Source organism: Dromiciops gliroides, chromosome 3 (genome assembly GCF_019393635.1).
Source record: "Dromiciops gliroides isolate mDroGli1 chromosome 3, mDroGli1.pri, whole genome shotgun sequence".
Lineage (NCBI taxonomy): Eukaryota > Metazoa > Chordata > Mammalia > Microbiotheria > Microbiotheriidae > Dromiciops > Dromiciops gliroides.
The window spans coordinates 658,629,323-658,642,157 of NC_057863.1; the positions used below are offsets into that span (position 1 = coordinate 658,629,323).

General features: G+C 45.6%; 1 protein-coding gene and 1 long non-coding RNA gene across 2 annotated transcripts in view; both read right to left on the reverse strand.

Annotated features, from left to right (window-relative positions):
* The window catches only part of LOC122746591 (zinc finger protein 850-like), a 125,956-nt gene that overhangs the window by 69,030 nt on the left and 44,091 nt on the right, over positions 1-12,835 (reverse strand). The gene's annotated exons all lie outside the window — the stretch shown is intronic.
* LOC122746613 lies at positions 394-7,776 on the reverse strand. The gene is made up of 3 exons (XR_006355557.1): positions 7,292-7,776; positions 929-1,004; positions 394-653 (listed from the first exon to the last, which is right to left on the reverse strand). It is a non-coding gene; the product is annotated as an uncharacterized LOC122746613 (long non-coding RNA).

Below are 12,835 nucleotides of genomic sequence, written 5' to 3' on the forward strand. Positions count from 1 at the left end.
GATATGTTACATGTCATAAGAGATATGTTAAGGAAATTTTATAAAGAATTTTTGAGAAGTTGGCAAATACTGTATACTCTGGGGGGGGGGGGAAACATTACTAGTCATCACTGAGAAGAGAATAAAGGAAAAAACCTTAATTTCCTAAAAGGCTGAAATAAGGTCCTACTTAGATAAAAGTATGAGGAGCATTCTTAAGAAATATTGCTTATGGGGAGAGCTAGGTGTCACAGTGGATAAAGCACCGGCCCTGGATTCAGGAGGACCTGAGTTCAAATCCAGCCTCAGACACTTGACACTTACCAGCTGTGTCACCCTGGTCAAGTCACTTAACCCTCAATGCCCCTCAAAAAAAGAAAGATTGATGTGACCTAAGAAATGACAAATGAGAGGGATTCAGAGAGAGCAGGGGAGACTGGGGTGGCCTGAGGCAGAAGGAAATGAGCAGAACCAGGAGGACAATGTCTGCTCTGCTGACAGCCCTGCAGAGGACAATGTACATGTAACAGGATAAAGCTTCCTGGGCTCTGCTGGATTCCACCTTTGCTGATGCTGGTCAGGTCTGGGGATGGGCTGCACTCACCTGGGATGAGGGTCTCTGGGTCCCTGGGGCCATCCTCTCTGGATCCAGCTCTGGTTGTCTGCAAACTGGCCTGGGGAGGGAGAAGGGTCTCAGAGTGGGAGAGACATTTTCTTTTGTGTTTTCCTCCTGGGGTGGACACTGACCTACCTGGAATTACAGAGCTTGAAGTCTCAGAGCACCTGCAAACGTCCTGCCCTCAGGGGAGAGACTCTAAGCAGAACAGGAGCCTCTTCTGAGAAGGACAAACAACGAACAGACAACAACAACAGAGCGGGAAAATGAGGCCCAATGGAAAGGACAACCATCAGAAGCAGGATGTGGAGAGGGGCCCTTGTTCTGACCTACCTGGCACCTGCTTGTGCAGAGCTGGCTCCCAGAAGACAGAGAGATCTCAGGTCCAGGGAAGGCAGAGAGATCTCACCTGTGAGGGAAGAAGAGACCTCAGCTTGAAATGAAGGATGAGAGAGCTCAGATCTAAGGGCTTCTGCCTCCAGCCATGCTGCTCTGGGTAAGGCCTCCTATTCCCAAAGGTCAAGCCCTGCCCAGCACCCCATTTCCTGGAATGACCTCTCTCCTCCCCTTCCCACCTCCCAGGCTTCCAAACTTCACCCCAGGAAGAGAATTCCCCCAAGGCCACCCCCTACCTGGCTGCTCAGTTCTGAGGCCTCTCCTCCCCCATTGCTCTACCACCTCTGCCCCTCCCTTACCTGCTCTGGGACTCCAACCCTCCTCAGCAGAAAGTCCTGCCCTGTCAGCTCTCCCCCCACCACACCCATCTTCTTCCTGGTTCTCCCAGCCATTCCCCTCCCCTGAAGCCCCCCTTTCTTCTCTGCAGTCTGGGCTCCAGACTTGCCCCCCCACCCTCCTTAACTCCCCTCCAAACTGAAAACATTCACCGCCTTGGCCCATCCCCACTCCTGACCTTCCATACCCCAGTCGTCACACTGAGGGAGCGTTTCCTTCTGTCTTGTTTTTCTTCCCTCAGAGATGTTCTCTCAGAGGAAGACAGCTGGATCCTAAGGGGGAGCTGAGGCCAGGACACCTGGGTCCCAGGGCATAGGTCACAGCACATGTGATAACCTTTCTCTATCTACTTACACACACCTTCACATCTCCCTCTAAGTCCAGGGGTGTGGCTGTTACCTGGCTCAGCCACTGGAATCCATCCAGTGGGAAGTCTCACTAGTTCCCTCTTCACCCCTCAAAGCCCAGGTTCTAGGGGAAGTGGAGAGGTGCAGAAAGAAGGACAGGTTGGTCCTGAGGCACAAGAATGCCAGGAAACCAGGATGGAGGCCACAGAGGGACAGAAAGTGGGATTCCTGGGCTGGGGAGCTCAAAACCCCAGCCCAGAATCCTTAATGTCCTTCTGGCATCTTTTAAAAACAAAAGTAAAGACTAATGCAGAAATAGATTAATGTGATTGTACATACATAACCTATATCACATGGCTTTCTGTCTTGGGGAGGTGGGCAGGGAGGGAGAAAAATTTGAAACTAAAAATCTTACGAAAATGACTGCTGAAAACTCTCTTTACATGTAACAGGAAAACAATTTAAAAAACTAGGAAAAAAAAGAAAAGGAAAGCCAAATGGAGGAGCATGCACAGATCCACCATCTTCCTGGCTAGGTGGTGAAGCCTACTGCTCATTAGCATTTCTAAAGGTTTTGAAAGTCAGCCTCCCAGGAGATCCCCAAGGAGGACCAGAAGGCTAAAGGGGAGGGGCTGCTTGTTTGTTATGGATGAAAACCAGACTAGGACAAGTAGGATCCATGCTGGGGAAGCTGACTGAACCCCTGGGCAGCATCTCTACCCACTTTCCCTCCTGCCTCTTATTGGGTTTGTCAGATCCTTGTCCAGCTCTTCCAAGACGCTTTCTGGTCTCAGGAACAATTCCTCTTCCCTTTCAAGGCTTCACCTGCAGCCCTTTTATCACTGTTGTCCCCCTCTGGGTCTGTTTTGTCACACTTTTACTCCTGATCTGATCAAGTCCCTTTTCATTTTTGCTCTGGTCAGTTTTATAAATCTGTCTCATCTAGGCTCAAGGATTCATGGCATTGTGCCTATGTGTCGCCTCCCACCCTCTGGACCTCACAGCTCCTCACACCCTTTAAAGAGGAATTCCTAAGAACCCCAACACCTACCCCAAACCCCCTACCCCATTTTCCCCCATGACATTTTGGGCCTCCCTCTGGCCATAGGAATTTTCTATGCAGAGGGTTCTTCTCTCTTTCCTATTCACATTTTAGCCTCTATGTTGCCTTTGAAAGTTGAGTTCTGCTCCTGGGGTACAGTGTACACTGTGCCAGGCCCTGGGCTAAGGCCAGTGGGGCTTCTTGGAGCAATTTTAGAAAATGAGCCAGTACTGGGGCAAGGGGAAGAGGGGGTTTCAGGTTTTTTCATTTAACTATGGGGAGTGTTAACCTGGAAATTAAGGAAACAATCAATATAGGAGAAATAAGGTCTTTAATTGGGGCAGAGGAACTATCTCAAAGCTCAGAAGCTAGGAATACCCAGAGAAGGGAACAGAGGACAGGGTTTTTAATGGGGTAACAGAACAAAAGGGAACCAAAAGATTGCTCCAGAGTGACACATAGCTAACTAATGTAAATTAACCTTGGACAAAAGAAATAATAGAACTGTTCCTAAGTTAAGTATAGGCATTACTGACTCTGAATAGAAACTACTTAATGTAGGTGGACCCTCTTAACATAATAACATAAAGTCCAGGGAGTCAGGTGGGGAACATAGGGAGGGGATAAGTTGCTTGGGGGAAAGTCCATAAGTCCATCAAGAGTCTGGAAATGACAAAGACAGTCAGCCCCAGGCAATTCCATTTGCCTGGGAAAGAGGGGACTGGGTGAGGAATCAGTTCTCAGTAAATTTTGCAGTTCTCAGGAGAGACAATGACTAGGAGGCCAGAAAAAGTCCCTGAGAGAAGGGAAGAGTACAGGGTGGAGAGCAAAGACACCAGAGGATTCTACTGAGCCTGGAAAAGTGGAGCAAGGCAGAAAGTTGGTGGTTCGAATTGGGCTTCCTTCCGGGCCCCTAAATGTGTCTGAAGGATTCTCCCAGTTCAGGCTGGGCTGGTGGGGAGGGGAAGGTTGGCTGCCCAGTGGCAGACAGTAGCAGGGAAGCAGGGAACTGAGTAGGGCCAGAGATGGTGTCCAAGGCTGGAGGCCACTTTTCTAGTGCCCTCCTGTCACCTTGGAGGAAACAAGGCTCAGAGCAGTCAATGACCTGCCCAGGGTCACAGGGGCATTAAGAACAGCCAGGATCTTCCAGCTTGGGTCAGATTTACAGCCAGTCGGGAAAGCCAAGAACATTTACTGACTCCAGCTCAGAACATGCAAGAGTTTATTTCTGAGCTGATTTCCAGATCACAGGAATATGTTATAGGCCCAGCGTACCCCAGAAGTTCTCTGGGGCACATCAAAGAATCTTCTCCTTGAGAAACTAAACCAGAGGACAGGCACACCTAGAGAGGTAAGTGGAACCAGATCAGACTGAGCTAGCTCCATGACCCCCACCCTTCCTTCTAGTCTCCCTCAACCCTGGGGCAGTAAGATTAGGTATGGCTGCTTCCTTTGTGTCCAGAGGAGATGGCTTGAGAGATATACAGCCATCTCTCACCCAACTCCTCCAGCCACCACCAGTGGGGGATGGTCCTCCCTCACTAAAGGAACTTTCCACAGGCAGATGGTCACCCCCATCAGTCCTCTATAAAAGTACCTGTCAGTCTCCTGCTCGAGGAGATTGGTATCTCACATCCACATGCTTTGTGCCATGCCTTTCTCCCCATGAGAAGTCCAAGGATTTTTCATGGTTTCCCTTCCCTTCCCTTCCTCAGCCCTGAAATAAACTACCATCTTATTCTAACTGCTTTTGTGCGCAAGAGGGTGTAATTCTTTAAAGAGGAATTCCTAGGGCAGCTAGGTGGCACAGTGGATAGAGCACCGGCCCTGGAGTCAGGAGTACCTGAGTTCAAATCCAGCCTCAGACACTTAACACTTACTAGCTGTGTGACCCTGGGAAAGTCACTTAACCCCAAATGCCTCACTAAAAAAAAAAAAGGGAGAGAGAAAAAAAAGAGGAATTTCTAAGGACCCCAAACCCCCACCCCATTTTCCCCATGACACACATATATTCAACACCTGACAGGGGTTAGTTAGATGTGATATAAGTATTCTGGAGGATAAGGGATACCGATGGCTCACCATTGGCCATATTACTAAATATCAGGCTCTTCTGTTAGACACCCCAGGGCTCACTTTATAAATGTGCAGGACACTGAATCCTGCTACCCTTCTCCCACATCCTGAAGGTCGCATCCCTCATGACTGCCTAGACTTCATTGACCACATTCTCCAGCCAACCAGACCTGTGGGACACTCCCCTACCCAACCCAGACCTAATCTGGTTTAGTGATGGCTCCTCCTTTGTTGAGGATGGGGAGAGGAGGGCTGGGTTCTCTGTTGTCTCCCTGACACTTCACAATGGTCTCTACCTTTGCTTTATTAATAAATTCTTCTCCTATCCACAAGTCTGACAGGTCATATGTTCCATGTTTTTGTAATTGTCTTGTGATATCTCTCTATATATCTAGACATGTATCCATTTTGATCTTAGCTTAGCAAATGGTGTAAGACATGGGGCTATACCCAATTTCTGCCAGACTGCTCTCTACATATCACAACAATTTTTACCAAAAATGGATTCTTACCCCAAAAGCTTAAATCTTTACATTTGTCAAACACAAGGTTACTATAATCATGTGCTCCTGTGTGCTGTATATCTACTGTTGTGCTGATCCACTTTTCTGCTCTTAGCCAGTACCAGATAGTTTTGTTCATCACTGCCTTAGAATATAGCTGAAGATCTGGTACTAACCCTTCTTCCTTTACATTTTTTCATTAGTTCCTTTGATATTCTTGTTCTTTTGTTCTTCCTAATGAATTGTTTTTTCTAAATTCAATAAAATATATTTTGGCAATTTAATTGAGATGGTATTGGATAGATTAGGTAAAATTGTCATTTTTATGATATTGACTCTGACTATCCATTAAGAATGGATAGTCCTGAATTGGACAACGGATTTCCTGAATTATTGAAATCTGACTTTATTTTTATCAAACAGTTTTATAACTATGTACTCATATAGTTCCTGAGTTTATCTTTTGTAGTGTGACAAAATAATGGGATTTAGCAGACGCCCAGGGGCCCCACCTGAAGATTGGTTTGGAATTGATTGAATTGGGTGAGACTGAAAGACTGACTAAAAGCCTACTTAAAGGTGATTAAATCGAGACCACACCTGGCTGGCCCTGAGTGGGGTGTTGTTCTCAGAAGCTGTGAACTACAACATCAACAGGAGACCACCCTCAACCAATCAGCTTGAAGGACCTCCCCTTTCAGGGAGGGACAGGAAGTAGGAAGGTGAGGCTGGTTTGCAGGATGGGCCTCTTTTTCTCTGGGACTTTGGTTTGGTGGTGGACAGAGAAAAGGTGAGGTTTTCTCTCTGTCAATGCCACACAGATCTAAGCTGGGGTTTTCCATTCTATATGAGATCTGTTCTCACCCTCTCTCTCTTCACTGCCTTCTAATACACTTTAATACTTAGAACCATAAACTCTTGCTGAATTTATCAGTAAATCATAGCTAGTTTCTCCCCCACATTGGGGTCAGCTCAGGTGACCACACATTAGATTTTAGACATTACAGTTGAACAGCATCAATATCATCTGCCAAAACTGTTTTATTGCCTCATTGGCCATTCTGACCCTTTTGGTTTCTTTTTCTTCTCATGGCTGGTGCTGGCATTTCTCTTCTTTTTTTTTTGTGGGGCAATGGGGGTTAAGTGACTTGCCCAGGGTCACACAGTTCTTGAGTGTCAATTGTCTGAGGCCAGATTTAAACTCAGGTACTCCTGACTCGAGGGCCGGTACTCTATCCACTGCGCCACCTAGCTGCCCGTGCTGGCATTTCCAATAAAACCCTGGATGAGGTGGGTGGCAGTGGGCATCCTTGCTTCATTCCTGATCTTACTAGGAAGTTTTCCAGCTGGGCCTCATCACAAACAATGCCGGCTGAGGGTTTGAGGGGGAGGCTCTTTTTTTCCTTTATCATTTTAAGGAAATGGCCATTCACACCTGAGCTTTGGGGGGGTTTCCACAGCAATGAGCGCTGTATTCTGCCGAAAGCCTTCTCTGCCTGTGGACACGTCATTAACACAACCATGAGGCTCCCGGGTTTCCACCCCTGGTACAGGACCCTCGGGGTCACCGCGTGGACTCTGGACACGCGAGGGGGGAGGTGGCACATGGGAAAATCGACTGGGATTCCCCGTCTCGGGCTCCATTGGGGGAAGCCCCCCGGAGGGGGCTGGGGGGGGGTCCGGCCTCCTCACCTGCGGGGCCCCGCCCTACACCTACATGCCACACACCTGCCCGGGGTCCCAGCTTCGGCCCCCACGCACGCCTCCCTGTGACGTCACCCCCAGCCTGAGCCGCCGCAGACCCCGCTGGGGCCGGGCCGGGGGCTCCCGGGCCTTGGGGGTCGTGCCCTCGGACCCTCCAGGAAACGGACAATTCCGGAAAGAGGAGGACCCCCCCCCCCCAGCCCGGTGTCTCTGCTGGAAACCCTCCCCGCGTCCCCTTCGGCTGGACAATCTGAGGACCCCTGAGGACCCCGGGGTAAGGGGCGTTACTGACCCTGAACCGGAGTCTCAGGGGAGCAGGAAGGAGAGGACGCAGCTCGGGGGGCTGAGCACCAAGCTGGGGAAGAAGACTGAGAGCCAGGAGCCTTTCAACAGCCCCGCCCCCATGGCCTCCTGGGCATGCGCGGCACCGGGGACTCCATTTCCCAGAAAGCCACGCACCACACTTCACTTCCTCCTCTCCCCCTGACAACCTCGGGACCTCGTGACCTCTGATCTTCCAGGACTCTTGCTGACTCGCCTGTAGACTGGGGCCAGGTGGAGGAATCAGGGCCAGGTTTGGTTCGCTGGGGCTGCAGAGACACCCCTCCACCCCCCGAAAAAACAACCACAAACACGCACAATCCACAATGAAACACCCCAGTGGCAATCCTGAAACTCAGAGGAGGTGGAAAGTACAAAACAAAAATCATTGACGTCAGTCCCGCAGCTTTTCTTACGCCAAGACCACGGCCTGGATCCGCCCTGACGTCATCGGGCTCTTGTGAAATAGACAGAAAAGCACATCAGCGGTGTCCACGATGCCGCGGCCACACTGACCCTGAAAACGTGCCCCTGTCCGGGCATCCCGGGCCCCCGCGTCCCAGTCCGGATGTGAGTCCGCGCTGGGACTGTGGGGCTCATGGGGGACGGCGGCAGAAGGGAAGGGGTCATTTCATAGCAGAGAACTGGGATGGAAAAGTGACTACTGTGGGGAGTGGGGCGAGTGAGGCCCTAAGGGTGCCCGGTTTCTGACCTGCATTCTTCACTAAGCAGGGCTGTGTGAACATACTTAACCACTCACGGGGGAAACACCTGGGGCTCCTCATGGGAAACCCCCCAGCTTAGCTCTGCTCCCACAACCCAGGTGCCTCACAGTCCAGGTGGCCCCCTGCTGGGAAGCTAGGCAATGAAGTGGAGGGCCTTGAAACTAGACTCACTCTCTGTCCTTGGGGTTCTGAGAAGAGTCCAGTCAGGGTCTTTCTCTCATTAGGGTCTCACGAATGAGTGGGATGGGAAATACACCCAGTGACCCGATAATTGAGACTGGAGGAGAATGGAGGTCAAAGCACCGATTTTATTTCTTTTGAAAGAAAGGTGCACTGCACTCACTGGGGCAACCAGGAGGTGTGACACACAGAGATAAAGAACCAAGAAGTTTCTATACCCTTTACAGACATCTATTTTAAGCAGGATGCGGTAGTTAGGTTTAAACTATATGTTCAGCAATAAATCTTTCTCCTAGGTCAGAATGCTAGGTCAGGGTCCAGCCATAGGTTATTTTGCAACTTATCCTAAATTTCCTGTTTCAGCGAACATTCTGTCATTTCTGTGTAATATCTTTGTGCAGACCCTAGTATGAGGCAACTTTCAAGAAGATGTGCCTATATTTAGCAGGGAGATAGTTGCTTCCTCTTCTTTTCCAGCTCTAGAGAGAGAGAGAAAGGGGCCTCTAAGACCTTGAGATCTGATCAATAGGCTCAAGAGATAAATGAAAAGATAAAAAGGGGGTAAAAATGTTAGTCACTAAAGTTAAAATGTTTGCATCCCAAATTAAAACAACTCTGAGGTACCACCTGACACCTATCAGATTGGCTAAAATTACAAAAAAGGAAAATAATAAATGTTGGAGAAGCTGTGGGAAAATTGGAACACTAACGCATTGTTGGTGGAGCTGTGAACTGATCCAACCATTCTGGAGAGCAATTTGGAATTATGCCCAAAGGGCGATAAAGCTGCTCTTTACGTGATAGCAAGGAATTGGAAGTTGAGGGGGGTGCCCATCAATTGGGGAATGGCTGGACAAGTTGTGGTATATGAATACAGTGGAATAATATTGTTCTGTAAGAAATGATGAGCAGGAGGAGTTCAGAGAAACCTGGAGGGTCTTGTGTGAGCTGATGATGAGTGAGATGAGCAGAACCAGAAGAACATTGTACACAGTATCATCAACATTGAGTGTTGACCTACTGTGATGGACTATATTCTTCTCACCAATGCAATGGTACAGAAGAGTTCCAGGGAACTCATGATAGAAGAGGATCTCCAAATCCAAGAAAAAAACTGATATATTTCTATAATCTCTTTGCTAATATTTTATTTTATAAATTTACTTTAATGTTCATTGGTGAAACTTATCTACATTTTTCTTTCTGTTTTGGCTCTTCATTTAGGAGTCAACACCATGTTTGTGTTATAAAAGGAATTTCTTAGGAAAACTTCACCTATTTTTCCTTTGTTTTTTTAATGTAAAAGCTCTTAAATCCATGGTAATACTGATTGTAGCCAGGTGGTATTTGAATTGTTTCATTCTGGCTGTCTGCAGTATTTTCTACTTGACTTGATAGTTCTGGAATTTGACTAAAATATTCCTTGGAGTTTTCATTTTCAAATCTCTTTCAGGAGGTGATCTAGTGATTCTTTTTATGAAGATTTTGGCCTATGGTTCTAGGTTATCATGGTAGTTTTCCTTGATAATATCTTAAAACATGCTGTGCAGGCTCTTTTTCTGATCCTGGCTTTCAGGTTATCCAAGAATTCTTAAATTATCTTTATATTATGTTTCAACTTATATCTTGAATCCAACATCTTTCTAGTAGGAAGGTAACAGCAGGATTTTCTAATGGTCCTCTGGTACCACATCCCATTTAGTGGGATGATGAAGTCCAAGGGATTTTTAGCTAAAAATTATTTCATGCAAAACAATCTGGTACTGGCAAAGAAATAGAGTAGTAGACCAGTGGAAAAGAATAGCTACATATTACAGTATAGTGTAAGGGCTAAAATTCTAGCTATACTGTCCAAAATATCCAATGAGTGGTCGCCAATAAATTATAAACTTTAGCAAGAGTTAGACTTTTAAGCATTTATTAAGGAGAATAAGAATTTTGTAAAGAGAGAGAGAGGCCTACATTCCTCTTCTTTTTTTTTTTTTTTTTTGCAGGGCAATGAGGGTTAAATGACTTGCCCAGGGTCACACAGCTAGTAAGTGTCAAGTGTCTGAGGCCGGATTTGAACTCAGGTACTCCTGAATCCAGGGCTGGTGCTTTGCTACTACGCCATCTAGCTGCCCCCAATTTCTCTATCTATTCAAGGGAGAGAGCATTTGTAGCTCCCTTCTCTACCAGAGTCCACATGAAAGAGCGAGAGGCAGAGCGCTAGGCTCCCCCTTCTTCCTCCCACAAGCAAACATCACTTCCTGACGCCAAAGAAAAGGCCCATGGTCTTGCCCTCAGAGACCTTCACCTCATGGTGGAGTTTTTCTACAGTAAGTCTCCAGCAGGTGGCATCATTCAAATCATTACAATAGTAATTGATTACACTAACCTAGTATATGACAAAGCCAAAGATCCAAGCTTTCTTAACAAATACTCATTATCTGACAAAAACTGCTGGGAAAATTGGAAAAGAGAATGGCAGAAACTAGGTACAGAACAACATCTCACACTGTGTTTAAAATAAGGTCATAAAGGGTGATACCTTAAGGAAATTAAAATAGCATGGAACAGGGGAAGAATTTAGGAACAAAGAAGACATGGAAAGCTTTACAAAATGTAAAATAGGTACTTTTTATTATATAAATTTAAAAAGCTTTTGCAGAAACAACACCAATTGAACCAAAACTATAAGGAAAGCAGAAAGCTGTGAAAGAATTTTTGAAACATGTATCTCTGGCAAAGGCCACATTTCTCCAATATACAGAGAAGTGAGTGAAATTAATAAAAATAGAAATCATTCCCCAATAGGTAAATAGTCAATGAATATGAACAGACAGTTTTCAGACAAAGAAATTAACACTATCCATAGTCATATGAAAAAAATGTTCTAAATCACTATGGACCAGGGAAATATAAATTTAAATAACCCTGAGGTAGCACCTCACACTAATGGGAAACTACTAAACTCTTGGTGGAGTTGTGAATTGATCCAACCATTCTGGAGAATGATTTGGAACTAAGTCCAAAGGATTATGAAACTCTGCATACCCTTTGATGCAGCAGTACTGCTGCTAGGGTTATATCCCAAGACATCCCCAAAAAGGAAAAAATATTGATAACAGCTCCTTTTGTAGTGGCTAAGAAAATCAAAGGGATGCCCATCAATTGGGGCGTGGCTACACAACCTGTGGTAGATGATTGTAATGGAACATTATTAAGCTATAAGGAATCACAAGCAAGATGGATTCAGAAAGTCCTCTGCTCCTCTGAGTCAGCATCAGTTCATATTGGTCCTTCCAGGTTTTGCTGAACTACTCCTGCTCATCATTTCTTACAACACAATAGTATTCCATTACATTCATATACCACAATTTGTTTAGCCATTCCCCTATTGATGGGAATTCCCTCGATTTGCAATTCTTTGCCACCACAAAGAGAGCTGCTATAAATATTTTTGTACATGTGGGTCCTTTTCCCTTTTCTATGGTCTCTTTGGGATACAGACCTAGCAGTGGTACCACTGGGTCAAAGGGTATGAAAAGTCCCATAGCCTTTTGGCCATAGATTCAAATTGCTCTCCAGAATGGTTGGATCATTTGACAGCTCCACCAACAATGCATTAGTGTTCCAATTTTTTCACAGCTTCTCCAACATTTATTATTTTCCTTTTTCATCATATTAGCCAATCTGATAGGTGTCAGGTGGTTTTAATATGCATTTCTCTGATCAATAGTGATTTAAAGCATTTTTTCTTATGGCAATAGATAGCTTTGACTTCTTCATCAGAAAACTGCTTGTTCATATCCTTTGACAATTTCTCAATTTGGAAATGACTTGGATTCTTATAAATTTGAGTTAGCTCCCTATGTATTTTAGAAATGAGGCCTTTATCAGAAATGCAGGCTGTAAAAATTGTTTCCCAGCTTTCTGCCTCCCTTTTAATTTTGGCTGCCTTGCTTTTGTTTGTACAAAAGCTTCTTAATTTAATGTAATCAAAGTCTTCCATCTTCCTTTTCATAATTTTCTCTATATCTTGTTTGAACATATATTTCTCTGCTGGAACAAGTAAATACATGTTTGAGGCATTAATATATTTCATTGTGCAGTGATTTCCAACCATAATAATTAGCCATAAAATGATGTTATTTTAAAAAAAGACTGAACTCCTTGAGAGCAAGGCTTATCTTTTGCCATTCTTTGTGTTCCTAGTATTTAGCAGAGTCTGGAACATAGTAGGTGCTTAATAAATGTTTATTGACTGGAATAAAGACTAGGAAAGAATTCAGAATGAATACACTTAGCCTATTTGAGATGCTTTCAGTGGAGTTTCATGCCCCAAAGTTCAAAATGATGACTTCTTATACCCTCAAAATCTTATAACTACAAGATGTGAGAAAATATCAGGCTTATAGGGGACCCAGAGAGCCTTGCTTGACCTTTCTTAAGGCCAGCCCAGAGTCAGGAGAATTTCAAAGGTAACGTAGTTGGACCTTGGACTGTGAATACATATAATAGAAGTTAAATCCACACATACCTGAAAAGCCTTGACCCCCAGAGAGTCTGTCCTCTGGGCTCTGATGTCAGCACATACTGCTCCAAACCACCCACAAGTCCAATGAACC